Raw genomic sequence first — 10,390 nt, forward strand, 5'->3', positions numbered from 1 at the left:
GAGAATACAAATTAACCAGTGGATGAGTAATACATTTACATCTTGTGGATCCAGTTAACTTCAGAGCAGGCAAAATTTATGACCTACTGAACTCCAAGTATGAGGCTTAAAGAAATTACAGGGAGGAGAATTATTAGGTTGGATACTAGACGTCGTTCCAACCTTCATTAACATTTTCATGTGCTCTTTAAAGTTTCTCCCTAGCAGTACCCATTTCTAAGGCTGGGAAAAAAATCAACCACTGAGGTCACTTTAAAACCACTTCGCCTCCTCCCTCTCGTTTCCCCAAGTTGCATTTTTATTTTTCACATAAACCTGATGGTCAGACAAATTACTTTAAAAAATGAGATTCTGATAACAGGAGTCATGTTGTAAGCCAAATGCTGATGATCTGCAGATACAATGTTAAGGAAAAAAATCTTCTGTGGCTGTGTGTGCATGCGTTTAGATAGATGGTTCTACATTTTGGGTGCATTTATGGCACTTTATGACACTTGCTCTGCAGCTGTGCAGACATACAGGCCAGGCAGATCTCTAGATTGGTTCAGCCTGGCTATTGAGTTATTCCTAGTAATTCTGTGAATGCTGAGAAATTGCACAAAGCCATCAGGCCTGCAGGGTTTGGGCTTGTTTGAGATTTCACAGACTGTTGTCAAATCCCTGTGAATCAGTTTTACTGTTCTGTCACTTGAGAACAGACACCAGCTCCATGGGTCACACAGTCTTATTGGCCTCCAGGGTACAACGAAATGGCCGAGCCCAGCCATGGGTCAGACACCTGGACTTTCCACCTGCCCTTCTCCTGAGGCTGCTCTTGTCTGGACAGTGAGGGGCCAGGTCCCTTTCTTAGCACCCCTGTGGAAAATCCTAGTCCTTGAGGTTCCCCAGAGAGAGGAGGAGGTGGGAGAGGACACTTCCCTCCTTACATCTGTGGCAAATCTCCTGCCCTCCTGATGATGGCTGTTGCTGTGCCAGGAGGTGCAATGTGAGTGAGGAAGCAGGTTGAGGCAAGCCCATATCATCTGCTGGTTGCCCACACACCTGCGTCTGAGCCTGAAGGCTCTTTCAAAGCCCTGGGTGAAGCTGAGCCAGGAATAACTGCAGGTGGGATGGGCTTCAGCACACATGGCCCAGTCTTGGCTTGACCCTTGTGAAGTACACTGTCACACCATCAGCACACCGAGGCTCTTCCCCTCCAGAGAGCTCTGGAGATGAAGCTGCTGTTGTAGATTTGACATGAGGGTTTGCAATGTGTCTCGCATATTTTGGAAATGAGCTCAAACCTGTGCTTGCCTGCCAAGGTAGAGGGTGTTTTTCTCCTCCAAGTCCCATAATTTCCCTTCTGCTTTCCTCTGTGGTGTCCTCCACAACAGTCGTCGCCTCCACAGTGGTGGTGTCTAGAGTGCAGAGTAAGGGCAGTTGTGGTCCCCTGATTGTCCAGATGGGAGGACACATCGCACCTCACCATTGCGGTCTGGGGAAGGGGACATGCCACCTCCTGTCTCCTCCAAGTGTGAGACCAGGGTGTGGACATGGTGCACAGCTGGACCAGGGTGCTGGGGAGCAATCCCGGGATGCACAGTACTGCCTCTGATTGCTTTTAATTTGTCCACAACAACAGGGCAAATCATCAAAGGGAGAAGAAAAAGGGGTTTAAAACCAAAGCCAAATAAAAATAGGTCCCAAGCTGCACAAGTTGTATCTGAACTTCCTGGAAGCTTTGAGGGTTTGGGTGGGGTTTCATTATGCTGCTCCAGTGAAAATGCCATATGTAAATCTCCTACAACATGAAAGATCATGTTCCCTTGTGATGCAAAGAGACAGGGACACACTGGTGATGGTCCAAGCAGCTGCACCAGGGTAAGGATGCTTATTAAAGAGGAGATTGCTGAATATATGTATCCTTGCCTGACTAACAGATTCCACTTTCTTCAATGAAGGGAATGCAAATTTGGAAGAAATGCAAGAAAAAGAACCAGCGGTTCCAACACAGACCAAAAAGATGTAGTGCTGCACGCTGGACACAATATGTGATAGCACATGAGAATGAACAATTCTTTGGAAATCCTCTGTCCATATAATTTTAATGGAACCAAAAGCAAGAGGGTGAAAGCCCAAGAGGTTTTTCCCCCATCTGTGGAAGCTGTCGGTGCTGTGGTCTCAGAGCTGGGAATACCAGCAGGGTCCCCAAACCCTGAAAGTGCTCAGCAGTGTCTGGGTGCCTGAGAAGCCTTTCTGTGCCTACTTTGGTAAAGCAGAGACTGCTTCCCACCATAGCAGGATTTTGCACAGTCTTCTGCTCCTCTCTGCTAACTCTCTGGGTTCAATGTACTCGTGGACTTGCGAAGCTGAAGTCAGCGCTCACGGAGCAAGTATATAGTACATATGTGAACTCAGAGGCATGAAAAGCCCTTCTGTACGAAACAATGATGTCCCACCCTGAAAAAGCCACAAAGACGTGGCAGAGGTCTTTGGGGACAAGCTGCAAACTCCTCTTGCACTTCAACCATAACATTACTGCTTCCCATCTCAGTGACAGTGAGCGAAGGCAGGAACCCATCTGCTCAGGTACAGCCCTTGCTGGGACAGCAGGCACAGATTTCCCAGCATGTAAAACCACCTGAGCTTTGTTTCTGGTGTGTTGCAAAGAAGAGGATGGGACATCCATCATTTTCATAAACAGGATTGCCGCCTGGAGTGTATTTGTGTGGCCAGATCCTATACACAGGCTTACAGCTCAGCCAAGGAATTTCCAGTTGTGACTCCAGGCATTTAGACTGGGAGGTCTTTGCAGAAAAAAACCATGTTTTCATTTGTTTTCCATCCATGCTGTGCCCAGCACGGTGGCACCAGGGCTGTAGGCAACAACCCCGCATGGTTCCTCGTGCTGCGACCAGTGAGAAGCATCGCTGCAGCTGATACCTGACTTCCCAAAGGCAGAGCTCTCCCTGCCCGATCTGCTCTGCCAAGGTGACACTGTCAGCTCCCTTACAGCGCTTCGTATTTCAGCATCTACTTGTTTTGAAGTCTCTAAATAAGGCAATTTTCTGCTGTTCTTCCTTTTCCCACTCCTTGAATTTAGCCTTTGCAGCAATCTCCTGCTTCAATCAGTAAGCTGCAATGTGATGTTAAATGTCGTGATTTAACCCCCCCACCCCACCCCGCCCTGCCCCCTGCCAGTGGAATAGGTAGAGAATCTGAAAGGTAAAAGTGAGAAAACTCACGGATTTAGATAAAGACAGTTTAATAAGTAAAGCAAAAGCTGCGCACGCAAGCAAAGCAAAACAAGGAATTCATTCTCCAGCTTCCCATGGGCAGGCAGGTGTCCAGCCATCTTGAGGAAAGCTGGGCTCCATCACGTGTAGCGGTGACTTGAGAAGACAAACACCATCACTCTGAACATCCCTCCTTTCATTCTTCTTCTCCGAAGATATATACCGAGCATGGTGTCATATGGTATGGAATATCTCTTTGGTCGCTGGGGTCAGCTGTCCTGGCTGTGTCTCCTCCCAACCTTTTGTGCACTCCCAACCTTCTCATTGGGAGGCCAGTATAAGAAGCTGAAAAGTTCTTGACCTGGTATAAACATTGCTTAGCAACAACCATAACATCAGTGTGTTATCAACATTATTCTCATAATAAATCCAAACAACATCACAATACCAGCTACTAGGAAGAAAATTAACTATATCCCAGATGAAACAAGGACAGAAGAGACTCTCAAGGGCACACTGAGCTCATGAGTCCCAGTCAATAATAGCCAGGACTGCACATGCCAGTAACAAGTGTCCCACTATGAGCTGGGAACAGCTGTCTTCTTCCAAATCCAGTTATAGCAGGTGAAAGGTGTTGCTGCTCTTCCTATTTGTTCACCCACTTCAGGTTCCAGCTGCAGGAGCTCTCTTTGCACCAGTGTCGGGTTTCTTCCGTAGATTAAGGGGGTATTTTTCCTTCAAAAATAATCAGAAATTTAAAGAAGAACAAATATTCATTTTCCCATAGGAAGCAGAGAAAAGTATTCTTTTGAGCCAACTCTACTGAGCAGCCTACATTAACTCTTCCACTGTGCGATCTGAAGCACTCTTCAGTTGTCCTTGAAGGAAGCTAAAGCTAGAGCAAAACTCACTGCCTGTAACAACCTCATTTATGATGCAGCCACTAGAGGAAAGTAAAACCCCTGGTTGCATAGGGTTTGCATATATCATGTGCTAGTCTAGATGTCACACTGTGGGTAGCTCAGCATTTTCTACCTGATCAGCCCTGACCACTGCTATTCATGGCATCATTCCTAACCTTGACACAAGTTCACACTTTGTGTGAGCCTGAGCTCTTAACGAGGGGTGCTGAGCTCCTGGGAGGCTCAGAAGTTTGCAGAATCTTCAGGGAGCGCAGAGGACCGTCTCATGGAGGTTTTAGTTCTCAGAGTAGGACACGAGGATGCTAGGATGCAGATAAGGGAAGCTCAGTGGTGTTTTGTGCTGTTCCTGATAAAGCACACAAGGTTGGGAGACAGAAGTGATATATATATTTTTCTTGCACCATCTGATTCAGTTGGGAAAAATGGGCAAGTATGTGGGCATGAGTCTTTTGGTGATATCTGCTTCTTCTACCAAACGGCTGAATGAAATTAAATAACTCACAATTTGTGTTTTGCACTTTACAGCTTTGGTGAGGATTTAAAGGATCCCTTCTCCCCACAAGGATTCACCAATTATAGATTTTGGGAGCACTTGAGATCTATTAAATTTAATATGCCTGCTCTTGAGAAGGTTGTACAGACCCTCAGATAATAAGGGCAGAGGACCAGACCCCTCCACACTTACATTTTCATTTAGACCACACAACAACCCTTGTATGCCAATGATGAGGAATGGGAGCAGTTGCTCCATCACTCTCTTGCTAGATGGCACTTCTGGCACACAATCTGCCATCCTTTGTTGACTATGAATTATGATTTCTCTAACATCTCAAATCCTTACCTTTTTGGAAGTTTTCTGGAGGTGTTTTTTCTCTCTACTAATAAAATACTGTATCAGGACTTTTGCCTCTTGATCAGAGTGCTGAGAGGAAGGGAAAGAGGCCATGAGTCCTGGGTGGGAGTGGAACCAACTTCATGTGATGTCTTCTCAGTCCTGGCCTGCAAAGTCTTCATGAAACATGGAAGATTCTCTCAGGAGGTCCCAAGCGTAGGGGATTTTAAATACGTTATTGCAGCATTACTTTGTTGCACAGCCCTAATTTAGTGTGACTGCTCTGTTCATTAGGGAAATGTCACCTGGGCTTGTGAAAAGCCTCACTATGGTCCTGTCCTGAGCTAGAGGAGAAGACACACAGGAGCCAGAGCGGTGGATGCACAGAGAAGTTTGCAAACAATTTAAAACCTGTTTCTACTGTGCTCTTAAGCTTATTTGTCTGCTGTAAATGTGATAACGAGACAGTAGCTTGTAAATAATTATTCACCCATATTTTTGCAGAAGCAGCACCTCAACCCTATGCTGGTGAGAGCTACACAGGCACAGCTGTCAGTAGCCCTTGCAAAACTCCTGGCTTGGGTAGACAAGATGGACACAAGGTAGAGAGATGGGGAGGACAAGCAGGGAGATGGAGTCTTGAGGTGAGGATAGGAACTGGTGGTTAGCCTTATTAAGGGCTAATTAACAAGGACAGTAGAAATGGGCAGGCTTAAGTAATAAATTGTGACAGTTGTTGCTAAGAGGTGTGGGGAAAGAGTTGTGGGACTTGTTTAGGTTTTGACCCTTTTCCAGCAAGGGAGAGAAGCCTGGTGCCCTGTGCTGTGAGCAGGTAAGGGGGGAACAAATAACACCAGGGCAGAGAGGACAGGGGCGAAAAAATCCACACTGCTCTTGTCTGCATGACATGCTACAGGGACAGAGTTACTGGAAAAGAGAGCTGAATCTGTATGTTGTTATTCCTTTTATCCCCCTGCTGTGATTTGTTGTGCTGTGCCTGCCTTGTTAGAGGAGTTCATCAGTGCAGTAAGAAAGAACTGCACTGTCAAATTAATGCTGTCTCCCATTCCTGAAGGACTAGTGCAGTTTGCTTCTGTGCTGGGTCTTCTGCCATGTTGCTCGCTTTGGTTGCTTGTTTTCCACTGGGCTTGCTGGAGACCAGGCTCACCTGCAGTGTGTCCAGCTGTGCATGCCAAGAGCTTTGGCAGCTGCTGCGTTTAGCTTGGCCACAAGAGCATCAAGGCCACCGCTTTGCTCATGAGAGCTCACTTTGTGTGACAAAGCTTTGTAGACAGCAAGGCAGACATGAGGGCAACTCGCCACAGGGCCCGCAGGGGAAGAGTTGAGGTCTTAAGTCATGACTGTAGGAACCAAAATATAGGTTTTCATGGTTTAAAAAACCCTCTGTGTTCCCTGATGGGGAATGTGCTGGTGGATGCCAAACTATGAGAAAATGAGCAAAGGGGAGATATTTTGAGTGTTATATTCAGTGCTGGTAGCCCCAAGCATGCTGGACAGCTAGTCAGGAGAGAAACCCTCAGCACTGAGTTTCACAGGGTCTGGACACTCCAGACCTAGTCAATATTAACATAAATCCACAATTTACCAGCTCACTAAGTTGTCAATTTACCTTCTTTTCTCCCCACCTGCCCCACCTCAGACCATCTAGGTCCAAGCCTCCAAGAAGTGCTCATTCAGATTACCCACTGGCTTGTATTGCAGTGAGAAAGCAAGGTCATTGCTGGCATATCTCCAATTCCTCTTCCCTGGTCCTCCACAGGGCCCCTGGTGACCAACGGACGTGTCCATGAGCTCAGAGTGCCAGGACCAGGCAGGTCTTTGCAAGAGGGAAGGGCCACAGCACCTTGTGCTGCCTGGCCAGAGACACCACAAGGCTGGAGTTGTGCCCTGGTGTACCTCCAGGTAGCAAGTCTCAGAGATGTAGCTCACACACAAGCCATGACCACCATGGAGAATAAGGCTGTTGTTTGATTCCTGCGGGGGTGAGATGGGTTGGAGGTAAAAGTTTCCTTTGCTGTGCTGACTCCTTCCTCGTTGACAGTTTCACTGATGCCATCTCGGTGCCTGTGGCAATGAGGGCAAGTAGTAGAACAGGCTGTCCAAGGAGGTAGTAGATGTGCGATCCCTGGAAATGTTAAAGGCCAGGCTGGACGGGGCTCTGAGCAGCCTCATCTGGGTGAAGATGTCCCTGCTCGTGGCAGGGGGGTTGGACTAGATGACCTTTGAATGTCCCTTCTAACACAAAGTATTCTATGATTATATGATCTGTTTGGTTAGGGATCTCCCTGATGTTCACTGCTTCACAGACCAAGCTGCAGAACCTCTTCTGCCATCAGCATCGTCTGGAGGAGCTGGGTCACCCAGCCTGGCCAGGCTCCTTGGGAAATTCCCAGGAAAGCTCCAGGCCTGAGAGTCTCCAAGAAGCTGACACATGTTTGGCAGCTCTGGGAGAGAAAAGCTTCATGCCCCCTGGATGGCCCAGGCTGGGAATCCTGCTGGTGACTCAGCACTGTGGGATGGTGAGTATTGCTCCAGTCTCCAGAGACTGCCTCCAGCAAAGACCTAGTGATGACAGGCTTGGGAGAGAGCTGCTGCAGCAAGGACATGGAGGGTGGCAAGAGATCTGACAGCTGACCTTCCTGCCCAGGACCAGACATCTTCTCTTATTTCTCTCTACCAAGGCCACAATCACCTGGGCTGAAGACTTTCTAAAACTGTCACAGGCAGCAGGTCACATAATTTGACACTGTGATGGCCCCAAACAAGGAGCACAGATCTTTAATAAGCTGCATGCCAGGGCACTCTGAGGCCTGCCCTGACAGTGTGGATTTGGGGGTCTAAGGAGAAGAGAAGGGCCATCAATCTGAAAGACAATGCTCAGCTGAGAGCAATTCTTCACCACCAAAAAAAGACCTAAAAACAACTTCAGCTGTTTTACTCAGTTCTGAACAATTCCATCCACGGCTGTTGCAGACTCAGGTCTCATGGTGGCTTTAAACATGGGCGTCAACTTGGAAGGACATTCCAGGCACGTCCAGAGGTGCTGAGATGTGCAGCAGGATTTGACCACACATGTGCATGAGGTTGGAAGGTTTGAGAGGAAAACAGCCGCTCATGTATATTGCTTTGGTGGCAAGCACAACAGCTTGAAGACGTTACCACATGGTTTTACTGGACTGGTATTCAAATATATCAGAGAAGGGGTTTTTTTCCTTAAGAACATGCATTTTTTTATGCAGCTGGTGTGGCAACAGGACAGGTGGGCTAGGAGGGGCTAGATGACACTGTTAAATGGCTAGTTACACTGATTCCAGAGCAGTTCATCCTCCAACGCAGTCAGAGCATGGCTCATTCATCTTAACACAGACGTCTGAGATACTGCAGTTGAGTCATGTCCTCCCAAGTGTGACGTTTTTCTCCATTGACTACAAAGTGAACTGAGAGTGACTGGCTTGGTGGTAGAAGCAGACACATAGACATCTAAAACTGAGAGGTGGGTCTCCTCCTGACTAACTGCAGCATAACGTGGAGACAGCTGAGCTTATGTTTAATTGACCCCATGGGTATGGGCAGAGGTCTGATGCAGCAGCGTGGTCCTGTGTGATGAAGGCAGATGCTTTGTGAGGAGCATCTTCCTGCTGCTAGGTCCTGGAGAAACTAACTCATCTTTAGAGGCACTTGACTCCATTAGCATGACCTGGGAAACCTTCATGCACCTTCAGAAGTTGTCTTCTGCTCCTGGCTATCCATACCTATGACTGAGATGCAACTGACTGTCTGGGTGCTGTGATGTGGGCAAAGCCCTGGATCAAGTACAACACTGGTGGTTTGAATGTCCAGTGAACATCTAAATACCCAGGTCCTGCCAGACTTTTAAAACCACCACTCTGTTGTCTCTCACTCCAGAGACATTCATGGGGTGTATAAGTGCTCCTCATCTACTCTACTGTAAAGTCATTCAGCCTCATTCAAATGAAGTTGGCTTGGGCCGAGCCCCTGCCTTTGCACCAAAGGGGATGAGTGGGGTTCATGCTTCTTTTAGCATGACTCCATGCTGACCTACGGCTGAAGGAAGTAGTTGAAGAGCCTTTGTCCCTCAGAGGCTGAACCCAGTGGGTGCAGAGGGTGTCAATCTCCGGAAAGGGTTTGACAAATATCCTGCCTCAAAGGCTCTCAAAAGAAGCCTGCCAGGAAAATCAAAGAATCACAGAATAGTTTGGGTTGGAAGGGACCTTCAAAGCTCATCTAGTCCAACCTCCCTGCCATGGGCAGGGACATCTTCACCCAGCTCAGGTTGCTCAGAGCCCCGTCCAGCCTGGCCTGGGATGTCTCCAGGGATGGTTCATCCACCACCTCTCTGGGCATCCTGGGCCAGGGTTTCACCACCCTCAGTGTCAAAAATTTCTTCCTTATGTCTAGCCTGAAAGTCCACTCTTTTGGTTTAAAACCATCACCCCTTGTCTTATCGTAACAGGCCCTTCTAAAAAGTCTTTCCCCATCTTTCTTGTAGGCCCCTTTCAAGTAGTGAAAGACCACAATAAGGTCTTCACAGAGCTTTCTCTCTTCCAGGCTAAACAACCCCAACTCAACCTTTTTTTTACCTTAGTGCCCAGGACTTAAACAAGAAAAGTGGTGCCAGCCAGCAGACGCTGCATCCTTAGGCAAGCTGGGATGTCTGCTACCATTTTGATATTTTCATTTCTCTACTCCATCAGTCACCAGCTGGAGGGACCCAGATCCAGTCCAGACCACACCATGTCCCTCTGTCCATGCTCTGGGAGCTGGCAGAGCCCACACGGTGGCACTGCAACCCACCGTCCTGGATTGCCATTATTGCAATGGGGGACAGGTTGTGACCAGCAGCTGTTGAGTGCTGGGAGATACAAATCTGGCAGCAGGTCTGATGTGGAACGTCTTCGCCCTGTCTGCATGAGCCTTGAGCCATGTTGGATGTTGGACAGCGTGGCAGGGAGCAGGGCTACCACCTCTACGTTTCGCCATGGTGCCAGCCTTCTCTAGGGCTTGGCTTTGTCTCCACAAATGCTGGCAGCAGGAGAGTCACTTCTTCTTCATGCCACAGGTGACACAAGGCACATGCTGGGTTCAACAGCTCCTTTTGCTGCTGCTGAGAGATGGGGGTTGGTTTAAGGAGGATGGAGGCCCCATCTTGTCCACTTAACCAAATGGTCAAGCAGTTTCTGCACAGAGGCGAGGGTCTGTGGGTGACCCTGCCCCCACCACCCAGAGCAACTGCCACCAAACAGCCCTGTCCTGTGCCCGTGTGTCTAACTTGGAGTCTGGACATGCTTTTCAATCAAATCCAGAAGCACCGAGACCAAATTCAATGACTCCACGAGCCACCGTGGCAAAGCAGCGGCTGGCCCTGGCATTCAGCCTCA

The sequence above is a fragment of the Caloenas nicobarica genome, chromosome 2, assembly GCF_036013445.1.
Source record: "Caloenas nicobarica isolate bCalNic1 chromosome 2, bCalNic1.hap1, whole genome shotgun sequence".
Classification (NCBI taxonomy): domain Eukaryota; kingdom Metazoa; phylum Chordata; class Aves; order Columbiformes; family Columbidae; genus Caloenas; species Caloenas nicobarica.